The 14,966-nt window shown below is 37.8% G+C and overlaps 1 protein-coding gene across 1 annotated transcript in view; it reads left to right on the top strand.

Annotated features, from left to right (window-relative positions):
- Positions 1-14,966, top strand: part of LOC143430013 (octopamine receptor beta-2R) — an 80,361-nt gene that overhangs the window by 17,788 nt on the left and 47,607 nt on the right. Inside the window, exon 2 of the mRNA XM_076905968.1 lies at positions 7,368-7,416. The gene's annotated coding sequence lies outside the window, so the exon portion shown is untranslated. The remainder of the gene's footprint in view (positions 1-7,367; positions 7,417-14,966) is intronic.

Genomic DNA, 14,966 nt, shown 5'->3' on the forward strand with positions numbered 1-14,966 from the left:
ATTCTTTCATTTCTCGCGATTGAAAAATGTATTCCCCAACGTGTACCTGGGATTTCTCGCTAGTTCCACGTTCCAGACGCGAGATTCAATTTTATCCGATTTCAGAAGACTTCGCGGCCTCGCTATTACCGCGCCACCTTCGTGGCACGGATTAGGGGAGGATTAAGGTTGTATGGGCCCAGAGTTGGGGGCTAGAAGATGCACGTGCCTCTTCTGGTTAACTGTGGAAGTTTTTGCATCTCTGACGCCACTGTGAGTTGAGAAAATTTGGCTAATATCGAAAGACAAAGGTTCTCTTTGTTGCTTTTAGTGTACTTTAGCTCTAACTGCTGTTAAAGTTCTATTGGTTCTTGCATTTGACAGAAATAGGCTCGTTTTTGCTAATTAAATGCGTTAAAAGGAAACTTTTGTAATTATAAAAAATGCGATTTGAAAGAATTTCAGTTTAGTTTGGGATTCTGTTAGCGAACGAAAAGTGTGGTAACATTATATGTGGGTCTTGTATAGTAATGGAAACATGGTGGCACATTCTTGTAAATTAAGTGCGTCAAAAGGAAACTTTTGTAATTGTTTTATAAAAAATGCGATTTGAAAATATTTCAGTTTAGTTAGGGATTTTGTTAATGAACGAAAAATGTGGTAACACTTTATGTGGGTCTCGTATAGCAATGGAAACATGGTGGCACATTCTTGTGCGGGAAATTCAAACGCTGCGACGATCCTTACTGCCTCGCTTCCGCCTTTATCTTTCTCTCCTTCTCTCGCTATTTAAATTTATGATTCAGCTGGTTCTTCCGAGATGTTCCCCAATTTGCATTCCCTCCATTCGACTTTTAGAGGGGTTTTCGACTCGGGCGCGGCCTTATTCAAATAAGGACAATCCAGTTTTTAATCAATTTCCTTCGCGCTGCATGTATGCATCGTATACTAACCGCTGAAAGTTTCAAAGGTATATATTTACATTTGGTTTTATGCGTGCATCGACGTGAAAATTTTCCAATAATTATCAATAATTGCTCGTTTCATTGGGAAATTCAAATTTAGAATTCGAGTAATGAAGTTTGAGATTTCAGGTTTCGTAGGTGTTATTTGAACGTGTAGAAGGTTTTCGTTGATTTTTCTTTTAAAAAACTTGACCAACTATTTTTTAATTAGCTAAAAGGGATTTTTAACGATTTTTATTGTAACAAGTACTTTTGTAGACAATTCTGGAAGCAAAGTACATACATAGATAGTTTCATCTTTAAATGGCTTTTGATATTCCATTTGCACAATTCAGAAAAATTCATTTAAAGTTTAAAATTTCAACCTTCGTGAAATATATTCCACAAAATGACGTTAGATAAAAAATTTGAAGACGAAATCTTGAAAAAATTTGAAAATTCACTTCTCATATGAAAGCAATAAAATTAAAATTTTTAACAATTTCACTGAAAATACAACAATTTCCTCTGAAAATCTAATTACCTCGTTTACCAATTTAAAATACAACAGCTTGCGCGAAATTTATAATTATCAATTCCCAGCAGGATTCGCAACATTCGAACGTTCACAAGTGGACGAAAAAAAGAAAATGGCAGCGAAACGCGCTAGAAAGGATCAAACGCTGGAAGTCATATTTCAAAGTTTCAAACAATAATTGTTAAATTTCCGTTTAGAGCAGCCACAAGCGCTCTGCTAATTTTTGCCGGGAATATTTTGTAAATTCCAATTTCCCCCGGAAACTGTTATCGATCGAGCGCGACGGTCGGAATTGTCGCTGTTTTAATATCGCTTCGGTTTTAATTCCATACTCTGCGAGCGAATTTCGTGATTAAATACCTGTCGGCCAGGAAAGACAATCCCGTCGATCTCGCAGCGAGAAATTTTCGCGACTGCATTTTCGCAGCTCGAACGTTATCCCGTTACGAGGATTTACCCGAAAAATTAGTCGAATCCTGCCGCGAGATCCTTCAGAAGAACATTTTTACAATTGAAATTTTACATTTTACGAGGTAAAAAGCTGGTTAACGAGACGGATAGATAAACGTGAAAAATAAGAGCAACGAAGAAAGGATGAAGATATAAAAATAAAAAAATAGGAATATTTAATTGTTGTAATGTGCTAGTTCACAAGAATCCTGCCACGAGATCCTTCAGAAGAACATTTTTACAATTGAAATTTTACATTCGACGAGGTAAAAAGCTGGTTAAAGGATGAAGATATAGAAATAAAAAAGTATGTTTAATTGTTGTATTGTGCGAGTCAAGGATTATTTGTTCATTTGTAAGAGCAACGCGATACGTCGTCGAAATGTATCGCGATGAATTAATTACGAGTTTATATTAAATCCTGCTTGTTTACAGTTTAATAATAGAACGTTCCACCGATGGGCTCTTTTTCCGACGCATCTCGAATATTTACGGATCGAATTTATTTTGAAATCGTGACCGGTAACGATTTACGCGCGCGGCTGCTGCCAAAATCGCATTAAAATCGGGCTACATCGTTCGGCGACACTCGTGTCATTAAAATGATGCATGGACCAGGTCCAAAAGCTCGCCTCGCTTCCCTGGGCACTGACTCAAAATACTCTTTCCCTGGTTCCACGAATTTTTTCGCCTATCCCTCTTAATTGCTCGCCAAAAACGGCCCAGCAATTAAATTTCTTTCACGCTCGCCATTCACCGCAAGTACTCGTGGATTTTTAACAGTACCGCAGGTATTTCTCTAATACTCTTTCACGTAACCTTTTTTTTACTTTTATCTGATACAAGACCGCGTAAAGTTAATAAAATTATTCGATATTCTCGTGTTAGAAACGATTTGTATTATTTAGAATTTTGTTCGAAATTTTGCAAACGAAAATCTTCTTTTAGAGAAATGGAATCATTCTTTAAGTCACCTCGTGATATAGCTCGATTTTCTTTAGAGCTTTTTTTAAAGTCTGTAGCTTTATAAATATATAACTTTTACATAACTTTTTATTACTGCATAAAGTTAATAAAATAATTCGATATTCTCGTGTTAGAACCGATTTGTATTATTTAGAATTTTGTTCGAAATTTTGCAAACGAAAATCTTCTTTTAGAGAAATGGAACGATTCTTTAAATCACCTCGCGATGCAGCTCGATTTTCTCTGGAGCTTTCTTTAAAGTCTGTAGCTTTCTAAACATACACGAAACAAGCGAGGTAGTAGAATGAAATTAATTTGGAACATTTTCACTTTCCTTTGACGGTTTCTATTTCCCTTTACCACGCGGTGCTGAAATCGCGAGCAGAGTCGCTGATGATCGTGGCATTGAATATTACATGAAAGAGTGCCGACTGTAGTGCTCGTGGAGAGCCCCCGTGGAATCATGGCGGCTAAGTTCGTTCCAGCATTCGAGACGGAGGATTCTGTAGGAAATGGAAGTTCAAGGAGTGTTTGTCTAAAAGATAGACGTCGAGAGAGGAGGTATTAAGCAGCGAAAAGATTCGGAGAAAATTGTGAGGGTGGCGAAAAGTCGACGGATGAAACGATCAAGTGAAAAACGTTCACGGTCGAGTCTAATGGAGAAACCATTATTTAAATAACACCTTTTCGTCGCGTATCGATCCTTCTGTCTTTCGAGATGAATTCTAAAAATTATTTACTTTATCATCTCTCTGTTTTTTCATTTCATTCATTGCGATTTTAAATCGCGAATACTTACGTTCGAATAAATTCGAACTTTTAAACGGGATCGCAAAAAATTGCGAAATTTATTGCGTTTTATGCACGATGAAGCATTTGATAAATTAATTCCCGCTATGTTTTAATAACTTAATGCGATTACTTGGGCGATGCAGTTGAATTCTTGAATCCGCTAATCGCTTTAATGGTCTCGCATTTAATATTTCGTGAAATTTGTTTCAACTCTTTTTATCTGTTGCACCGACCAGTACGATAATACTCGCTGATTACGTCAAAGAATCCTTTACGTTTTACTAGCTGAATCGCATCGAAAACACGCGGTTGAATCTATCGTTCGCTTATTGTCCCGTTTCGCGCTTTGTTCCTATCATTTACCCGTTTCGATATAAAATTGCGCGTATATCTGATGTACATTGTACCGTTTCGCGGTATAATCAAATTCGTAGACAATGCCACGGTCTGTTACAAAAGAGAACAGAGCGGATCGTTAGAGAAGAGAGAAACGTTTCGGATAATAGTGTGCTTGCACAGATAAAATCATATTAGGACAATGGGAGCTGCGGATAATACAGTTCCACATCGTGGTTGGAAAAAGTTGCGCGGCAGGCGAAAATCAATTTCCCAGAAACCACTGTAGCGGCCAGAATCTCGAAAACTGCGCGGGGGAGGGCAAAACTTTAGAGCAACCGCTGAATGTAAAAGTTGAGAATCCTCGACGATTCTATTATAATATCAAAAATTGAAATTCGAATAGTTGTGCACTTCAAATGATTTTTATTTCGAGATTTTTGAACTTTGAAAATGTGAGGGGAAATCTTTAGAGCAACCGCTGAATGTAAAAGTTGGAAATCCTCGACGATTCTATTATAATATCGAGAATTGAAATTCGAATAGTCGTACAGTCCAAATGATTTTTATTTCGAGATTTTTGAACTTTGAAAATGCGAGGGGAAATCTTTAGAGCAACCGCTGAATGTAAAAGTTGAAAATCCTCGACGATTCTATTATAATATCAGAAATTGCAATTCGAATAGTGGTACATTCAAAATGATTTTTATATTGATTTTTAAACTTTGAAAATGTACGATGAAAATTTGCTGAATTGTCAGTGCCAATAATTTTCACTGTTTAAATTCATCTAAACCTCGTTCACTGGAAAGCGTGTCAGGTTCGACGTTATTTAAATAGTTTTCGAGCACTGAAACTGTCGAAGAAGAAATTCAATATGGAAACAAAAAATTGTCGCACCACTTGGAGCGTAAAGTAAACAACGCGGGTAGCAAAAAATACGACGTAAATAATAGGTAATGTCCGCGTACACCGTGGAGGTAGTTTCTTAGTGGCCTTTAATGGTTAATTAATTCGAAAGCTACAATAGTTTGGACGGGACTCGTTGTTTTGCGTCAAGTAGTAACGCAAACAAGAAGAGCTGCAGCATTAATCTATCATCATTTAAATCACCGCGATGTCTCATCCTTTCGCGTGGAAGTTTATCCTCAATCGAGAGTTCTGTTCTTGGACACGATTTATTTACGCTGGATACAATGAAAACTAGATACAAACAGAAATTGCTTATACGTTAAAACCATCTAAGACACCAGCGCTGTACCAACAGTTAAGGTCTCGTGCAGACGAGTGTGTCTGGCCATTAAGGAGTTTCTCCTTGGACCCAGTCGAGTGAATAATGTTGACGCGCTACGATGCATCAATCTTTTTATTTCTTTGTGACATTCGCCGCGATAACGGCAGCAATTATTGGCATTGAAAAGAAGACGGTTATTGAGGATTGCCAGCGTTGATTGCGAGCTACACTGTAACAACATTCCCATTCAATGCGAATTTACGATTTAATACGATGTCTTTTGAAGATTGCAGCGATCCAAATGGTTGTCATCAGCCTCGTCTTATTTTTTTAACGTCAGGTTGGTACGTGTGTATTTCTTACTCTTTATTTGTATTTTTATGGCTTAGTATGGAATATTATTTATAATAAGGATATTATATAAAATATTATTTATATACTTATAATGTTTTAAGATTGATCATAGCAGAATCTCGTATTATCAGAACGCAATATGGCACATCATATCGAGAGTTTTCATATAATCGTATAATTCTGAACTATCTCTCTGTTCATTTTCAACTATGTAAGAAACAAAAGTGAAAAGTTTCACGTAAAAAAAGGTATCTATAAACTCGTACAATACGAGTCTTGGTGTCTTTGGAAGAAAACCAGCAAATCTATTTCCAGAAGCAACCGCGTAACGTCGTTTACCCTGTCAACCCTGTCTCCGTTCAATTCGACCCAGACTTACCACCGCAGCGAGGGCTCAAACATTTCACTTACAAAATAGAAATCGAATTCCCTAGAAACGTTCATTCTCGTAGCGCGTAACAATAGAAAAAGAACTTTCAATTGTAAAGTGAATTTTTTTCTTTTATTTACTCTCAAACGAACCAAGAAACTTAAACACTTCGTTTTTCACCCTTTGCCATTTCAAATTTGCCTTACAACTTGAGATCTCCTCGATGAAGCAAAGAATGCAAACAATTTTCAGTTCACGACAGAAGAACAAAATCAAATCGCGATAATTCGATTCGTTTCGTTAGCAGATTACAGTATTAGAAAATTGTGAACGTAAAGCAAATGACTCTGTTATGCGTCCTTTCGAGCGCGAAGGGTCGAACAACGCGTCTTCTTGAATAGAAAAAGAAGTTTCATTAGTAAAATAAATTTCTTCTTTTATTTACTCTCAAACGAACCAAGAAACTTAAACACTTCGTTTTTCACCCTTTGCCATTTCAAATTTGCCTTACAACTTGAGATCTCCTCGACGAAGCAAAGAATGCAAACAATTTTCAGTTCACGACAAAGTCGAATTGCGATAATTCGATTCGTTTCGTTAGCAAATTGTGAACGTAAGTCAAATAATGATGTTGTTATATGTCCTTTCAAGCGCGAAGGGTCGAACAACGCGTCTTCTTGGTTGGGCCACATTGCGAATGGCGGTCGCGTGGCGATGACGGGCTATAAAAGACGGACTACAACGATCGACGGACGCGTAATAGATTCCGGTAATTAATCTGAACACCGTGTGCCGGACACGAGGTACGCGAGAGGGGCAATTAACAATGGCACAGTGTTGGATCGTCGAATGATTGAAGAGCGAGGCTCGACGCGGAACGCGCTTCCCATGGTCGATTTTATTCGACGTCGCGTCGACGTTCGCTCGATGGCTCGATCCGCGTCTGAATCGAGGGAGAATTTAAATGATGGGATGAAAAAAGTTTCGAAGCCCCTCTCCCGTTCGATTCGATTCTTTCGATCCGTTGAAACTCGTCGATGAAAGGATTTTCGTTTCAATGCGTCCATCCTGTGGAGTTTGTTTATAATTGATCGGATGAGTGGGAGAAAGGGGTGGTTTTGAATACCGTGTATGGTTTTGGGAACGCGAGAGCGTACTTTTTATTTGAAGTATACATTGTAGGTAAAAAAACGCTAGAATGTAATTGTTTATGATTTAAAATTGCAAAGGTAATAGTAATTTATTTGACAATAATATCGAGTAAATATTTAGTTTTTTTAATGATTGAATTTCGTGGATAAAAGGATTTTCTTTTCAATGTTTGATAATTAAAATTGTGAAGTTTGATATTAAATATTATTATATTCAAATGTACTAAATATTAATTTATCTTATTTTTTGTAGATACCATTTGGATAACTGGGCGTTGCGTCATGAACATTCTGCAGTATTGGTAAGTTCGAACGATTGTTTATGCTAAAGAATTGCAGAGAAGTTTCGCTAAAAAATATTCACATTTACAGAAAATTGAAATATTCATTCAGTTCTGTTCAACTTAAGGAGAGTTTATTATCTTCTAATTCTTGCTTTTTAACATGTCAGTACGTACGACAGATATTTCTATAAGATACGGAAAATGGGAGAATGACAGAAGGAGGCATGCGTACAAAAGGTAGCATAACCTCGATAGATAATACTCAAGCGTGGAAACAGCAGGCTGAACTATTGTTCGAGTCATTGTTCTCGTGCAGATGGGTATATGCGCATATGATTCGAAGGATTTAAAGAAATCCAAATTGTATACAGAAATCATCGTTGAAAAGAATAATATAAAAATCTAAAGAATTTAATATAAATATATTATCGATAATATCTTTGCTAAAATTCATAGTCTGCTTTTATAAATAAAACACATAATGCAACATTTTTTAAACTTTTTACTGTTTTAATGCAATTTTTTGGAAATTGTGGAATTTAGAGAAATAGTAAAATTTCTCGTTTCTTTCTTTGGCTTTCGTGAAAAATTATCAGAGTAGTCACAGCAAAGCATTCGATCGGATGACGGAAACAGAGGGAACTGATAGGGAACAATGCACGCGTAGTTTCAGCGTGCGTAATTATACGATTTAGAATCAGCATCCTAGCCAATACTGCGTCGTTAACGAGTAACATTAAATAGCAACACAGTAGTTAATGATATTCCAATTCACAAGTACAGATAATCGCACAAAAGAAATTTTATAAAATTGTTTCACCTTTAAATGTGAGCAATTCTCATTCAACCCTCGATTTTTTTATAAAATTGTATCATTTCACATTTTCTAATCTCCATTCTTCGACTTTCTTACCATTTTACATTTCACAAAATGACACTCTTTACATTGACTTTCTAACTTCCAATACTGCATCACGAAACTTCGAATCTCTCAATTACACAGCTCCCAATCCACGCAACCATCAATCAATCATATCTCAACAATTAAACGTACTCAGATACTCGAAAATACCATCCGTCTTCCGTCAATGATAAATCATACGCTTCACATCAGAATCATCTACTCTTCTAATCCTCTCGCTTAACCTGATCCAACCCCTCGAAGAGATTCCAAGATTCGTCTTCGAGGCGTCTTCCAAGATGTCGCCTCGCTCGAAGTCTGCAGAGAACATAGTGGACGTCTCTCTCAAGTGAATAATGGCCAATCGAATAGTCATAGGTCTATATAAAACGAGCAGCTGGTCAGTGGCGATGTTAGACGCCTCTTTAAGCACTGAAAACAGCACTGAGAACAGTTTCACGGGTCCACGGTTCCGTTTTAACCAGCGTGGCTCATCGTGGACCACTGTTTGTTTGATGTAACGCTGGTAAGCGTCGTCTGTGAGTAATGCGAGAAATTTGTTGATCGCGAACAACACTCTGGGGAAACAAATCCGTCCGGCACGCGCGTCTGATACTTAAACGCAGAGGAATAATGGCAAACCGCGTTGGGCACGCGTAACCAATTGCCACGCGAACGAGTTCGAATCGCGCGGCTCGTTTATTTTCGTTGGGCGCAATCGCGAATGTTTGATAATCTTGCGTTTAAGTCGCAAGTCGAATCGGTGGTGCGAATGCACAGCGGAGTTAAATTGAGACGTTCAACTATAGAATCCGCTTCTTTTAATATATGATGACGCTTCTCGAGGAGCGCCACGATTAACGCTGTGTACATATGGCCATTTGCTAATTTTCTTTAAAGAGATTTTGCAATTTCGTATAATATATGTATATTTTTCTATTAACTATCTTGTAATTTTCTTCAGCAATTTTATAATTCATTTTTTAGAAATTTTCTTGCTTTAAATTTATAGTGTGCCACGATTAACGCTGTGTACATATGGCCATTTGCTAATTTTCTTTAAAGAGATTTTGCAATTTTATATAATATATATATTTTTCTATTAACCAATTCGTAAGTTCTTGCAGAAATTTTATAATTCATTTTCTAGAAATTTTCTTGCTTTAGATTTATAGTGTGCCACGATTAACGCTGTGTACATATGGCCATTTGCTAATTTTCTTTAAAGAGATTTTGCAATTTTATATAATATATATATATTTTTGTATTAACCAACTCGTAAGTTCTTGCAGAAATTTTATAATTCATTTTTTAGAAATTTTCTATTCTATGAAGTTATTAATTACAAACGAAGGAGTTAGTATATTTCATTAAGAATTGTCACGTTTTAATTTGAATTTTAATAACGCGATACTTTTCTTACGAAATAAAATTCTGTTCGAGCATTATTGAAATTGTCAGGAAACATTTGACGTCCCGTGGAACGTCTCGCGAGTTTCCTTGGAACAATTGGAACCAGAGTTAACCAACCTGCTCGTCGACGACGCTGAACTTTCTATTCGCTACAGAAATTGTTACAAGTCGGTCCAATCAAGAGTGCTTCGCGGACCCGTCGAAAATTACCGATGTCTGCGCTGGTCGCCGCGACGGACTCTCTGGCCCTTTGACCAGAGAGATTTCGATCTTTCCAATTGAATTTCCGTCGTTTCACGCAAACGTTCGTAGAAATAGACGGGACAGCGGGCCATCAACCGCGCGATTACGTCCACGTCCCTTTGTCGGCTAAGTGGATTCCGCCATATCTCCTGCGAGCCATAATGGAACTGACTAGCTTTAATTCCACTCGGTAATTACCACTTCGAAGAAGAATTAAAACGGAGGAGAACATTCCAGACGTTACACGCTTGTCTCGATCGTGTTGCAATTAACTTGTTCCATTTTCTTCTTTACGTGTCACAAAATGTGCCTTCGTGTTCTTCTTTTAGTCTTTCGTTTGCTTGCAGTTGGAATTTTTCCACTCCTCCTGCCATTCTGGGCATTTTCAAAGGTCTAATTCTTTCTTGGGCAACAACATGGCGTCAGTTACGATGTTTGCTTAAGAAAATTGAAAATTTCTATCTGACGGATTTCTCAATTGTTCTGATTGATAATTCTGTTGTAAAATAGAATTGGTATTGTGAACTAGAAATAGTTTGCGTGGAACGTGATTCGCGAAATCTGGTAAAACTCTGTTTTGTACGCGGACATTTTTCGCTGCACTAATTACTTGCGAGTTAATTGATACGTCAGTGGTAAAGGAAACGTGTCACTGGCGCTGAATGAGAAGTACAAAAGCTACAAACGGGAGCCTCGTCTGTTCGTCAAAGCCACGCAGTCGGTGCTTTCGTCGTTGAAAGCAGGCTTAACAGTCGCTAGAGACTTAACGTTTCCCCTGGTGCGTCGATGGGTCGCGTTCATCGATCGGATCGCCCGTGAATCCTGGCTGAAACTCGTTTGAATCGCTGCTGAAGTGGCGCTTTGCAAGTGGCCGCGTTTAAAAAAAAAAAAAAGTTCATTTTTCGATCGATTGTTCGACGGAACGAGAGATCCACTGGCAATGGCGACTGACGATAACAAACTGTGCTGCGTCGAGTGGACATCGTTGAGCGGGGCTTCTGTCAAGTGTGGAAAAGATTTGAAAGTGGGATGCTGGCGAAACGATACAAATGTGATGCGAATGCGATAATTCGAAAATTTGGATATTCAGAATTTAGAAATATGAAAATTAGGGAATTAGAAAATTTGGAGATCTGATCATTTGAGAAATTGGAGAATTTATCATTTGAGAACTTGAAAACTTGGAATTTCGAGAATTTAGAAATTTGAAATATTTGAAGATTTGGAGATCTAATCATTTGAGAAATGAAAAACTTGGAAATTCGAGAATTTAGAAATTTGAAATGTTTGAAGATTTGGAGATCTAATCATTTGAGAAATAGAAAACTTGGAAATTGGAGAATTTAGAAATTTGAAAATAATTGTTTTTGTGGATAGAAAGAGAGATGGCAATCTACAGGAAATAAGTATAATAAATGAAGGATTCGAAAGAATCGATAACTTATTGTTACTGCTAGGAAATACTTCAAAGGCAGAAGAAAAATCCACAGAATAGTCGGATCTGAGGAAGGAAAATAAATGGAAAACCGAACGCCTTTCAGATCCCAGGGAATGGAAGAGGTTGGAAAAACTCGAATGCATCAAATCCTGAATCACAAAATTTCATGAATTTTGACAAATAGGAAATCTGAAAATCGTCGCGCAACAGTAGCCAACGGCAAATTGATAGATATCGAAATTCCTGTAGGAAATGGTCGAGGGTGGAGAACAGCTTGGAACTCGAAAATCTCGGGAAATTGAAACTTTCGAAACCGTCGTGGCAGTTGCGATCCAGATGCGTGTGCAAATATCGAAATTTCCAGCTGAGACGAGGGGATCAAAATGACTTGGAATGCTGGTGGCTCGAGAAATTGAAATTCCCAAAAGCGCGGACCAGACGCGCGCGTGCAGCTATCGAAACTTCTCGCAGTAATCGCGCGCGGATCGACATCCGCCATGAAAACTTGGACGATTTGAACGTTTCGAAATCGTTATGAAACAGTGGACCAGCTGCGTGTGCAACTATCGAAACTTCTCGCGGTAATCGTGCGCAGATCGACATCTACGAAGAGAACTCGACTCGATACAAAATTCAAAAGCTATTAAAAGATAAATCTGCAATTATCTTTTGCAAATATCAAGGGATGTATAATGCTCTACAATCTGAAAATTTACAAAAATTAATACCAATCGAAACGCGTGTGCAACTATCGAAATTTCTTGACGTCTACGAAGAGGACTCGACTCGATACAAAATTCCAAAGCTATTAAAAGATAAATCTGTAATTATGTTTTGCAAATATCAAGGGATGTATAATGCTCTACAATCTGAAAATTGACAAAAATTAATACCAATCGAAACGCGTGTGCAATTATCGAAACTTCTTGACGTCTACGAAGAGAACTTAACGCGATACAGAATTCAAAAGCTATTGTAAGATAAATCTGCAATTATTTCTTGCAAATATCAAGGGATGTATAATACTCTCAAATCTAAAAATTTCCAAAAATTAATAGCAATTAAAACACCTACGAAAATATCGAAATTTCTAGCTGAAAACCAAAGAAACAGAAGTCTGCGAAATCTGCAAGCAAACATCGATCGAAGTGGAGGTGCAATTATCGAGAGACTGTTCGCGTTTATGAAGCGCGAGGACGAGTTTGGGGCGTGGAAGACGCGAGAGACAGAAATCGCGAATGGCGATCGGAATATCGTTGCGTGGGCGAATATCGGAACTTTTTGCGCGCGGCAGGGGGTGAAATAATGGAGGCGGGCATCAGAGGGAATCACAACAGGTGTTCAGAAGCTGGAACAGCCCGTGTAATGCCTTTGAAATCAAGTCGGAAGCTCGGATTTTCCGCGCGTTCACATGCAAATGCATCTTCCCGATGGACGGATCGCGTGTAAACATCGTGCAAGCGGATTACTCGCGTGTTACGGATCTGTCATCGTCGTTAATCGATTTTTCCCCCCGCGCGCGCGCGTGCATTCAGCCGCGTTCCTTGGCGAGCGGACTCGCCGTCTGCCTGGTATTCCTCGTTTCTTTTAACGAGATCTAACTAACGAGATTCCAAATAACCTCTCGCTCGATCTTGTCCTCATTATACAGACAATATAAGCCGCCGTGCGTCGAGAAAGAACGACTGGCCTTCTCTGCCGTTACACAGTTACGTCCATATTTTTTCAACACACACGCCAAGTCGAATTATACAGATATCCATTTTTTTTAACAACAGTACACATTTAGCGATAAATTTGGAGCGACTCACGATAAGAAGAATATAGGTTACACGAGTATTCCATTTAGCAGTACTCATTTTCTCAAGGTGTTCTAAAATGTCTATCAATTTGTGCTATTTTGTGGTTTGCATTTTTGAGAGTATTGTTCAAGTATTCTTGTATCTTTTTTGTAGGACTCTACGAATAATGAAATTTATTTGATACAATTGCAGCATTGTATAGCGTTTTTTTAGTAGAAAGGATTGAAAATGTTGGATAAGGTGGTTCACTTGAAAGGGGCAAGGTTTGAAGGGTAAATTGGTGTGCAAAATGACTCACCTTTAGTAGAAACATATCCTAGTTGATTCGATTTTATTCGACACGATTTTTATTTTACGAATAATGAAATTTATTTGGCACAATTGCAGCACTGTATAAGGTTACTTTAATAGAAAGGGTTGAAAATGTTAGATAGGGTGATTCACTTTTGGAAGGAGTAAGATTTGAAGGGTAAATTGGGGTGCAAAATGACTCACTTTCAGCAACAACATATCCTAGTTCATTCGATTTTATTCGACACGATTTTTATTTTATGGATAATGAAATTTATTTGACACAATTGCAGTATTCTATAGCGTTACTTTAATAGAAATGGTTGAAAATGTTAAGTAGGGTGGTTCACTCGAGGGGAGTAAGGTTTGGAGGATAAATTGGGTTGCAAAATGGCTCACCTTTAGTAACAGCCTATCCTAGTTGACTCAGTTTTACAATTTATTCGACACAATTGCAGCACTGTACAGCGTTGCTTTAGCAGAAAGGGTTGAAAATGTTAGTTATGGTGGTTCACTTGAAAAGGGTAAGGTCTGAAGGATAAATTAGGGTCCAAAATTTCTCACCTTTAGGAAAAACATATCCTAGTTGATTCGACACAATTTTTGCCACGCGTTTGGCAACAAATTTCTCGTTAGAACGCGCAATGGGAATGCAGAGGGTGAAACAACGAGCAGCGATCGATGAACGCGTCCGATCGTAAGACAGCGGGAATTCTCCGGCTGATTATTGCTGTCCTGTTGGTGAAATACGTGTCCTCGGCGGTGGAAAAAAAATTTAATACCGCACGCCGTGGGAATTTCATTGCGAACGAGAGAGTGGGACGAGGACGAAGGGGACGCGTCGAGGCTCGACGGAGATATTTCTCCGCGTCTCCACTGTCCCGTCTTTATTTCGAACATTATTTCATTATTCCACCGTGTCCCGGGACTCGAGCAATCTGATTACGAGAGATAAACGATAAATCAGGCATTCAACGGTGTTCGCGTCTTATTGTTCGATATAAATGTCGTATATTTCGTTTCCTTTTTGTTGTACCTCTTTGGTGAAGCTTTTCGTGTGTGCAACTAATCGTATTTATTATTCTTTGAGTGAGAATTTAGAATTATTGTATTTTATATATTTTTTTGGTGTTTTAATTTGATTGGTAAAACAGTTAAATGGATGTCTTAAGAGGGGTAGTGTAAATTAGTTATTCCAAGGGATTATTCATAGTAAACGCGTGTGATAAATACTTACAAACAATTATATAATTCAGAAAACATAAATATTTAAATTTCAATCAAATTCTACAATCTTTCTTAAAACTAGAAATTTTCACAGAATTCAAATTTCATATTTTCCCTCTCAACCCCTAAAAAATATATAAAGCATATTTATTATAACAATATTAAACATTTTTCTAGAAAATGGACAAAATACAAAAGTCACTCGTTCCTAAAACCACCCCCAAAAATTGCACAGAGCCGAAGAAAACTTTCT

Source organism: Xylocopa sonorina, chromosome 12 (genome assembly GCF_050948175.1).
Source record: "Xylocopa sonorina isolate GNS202 chromosome 12, iyXylSono1_principal, whole genome shotgun sequence".
Classification (NCBI taxonomy): Eukaryota; Metazoa; Arthropoda; class Insecta; order Hymenoptera; family Apidae; genus Xylocopa; species Xylocopa sonorina.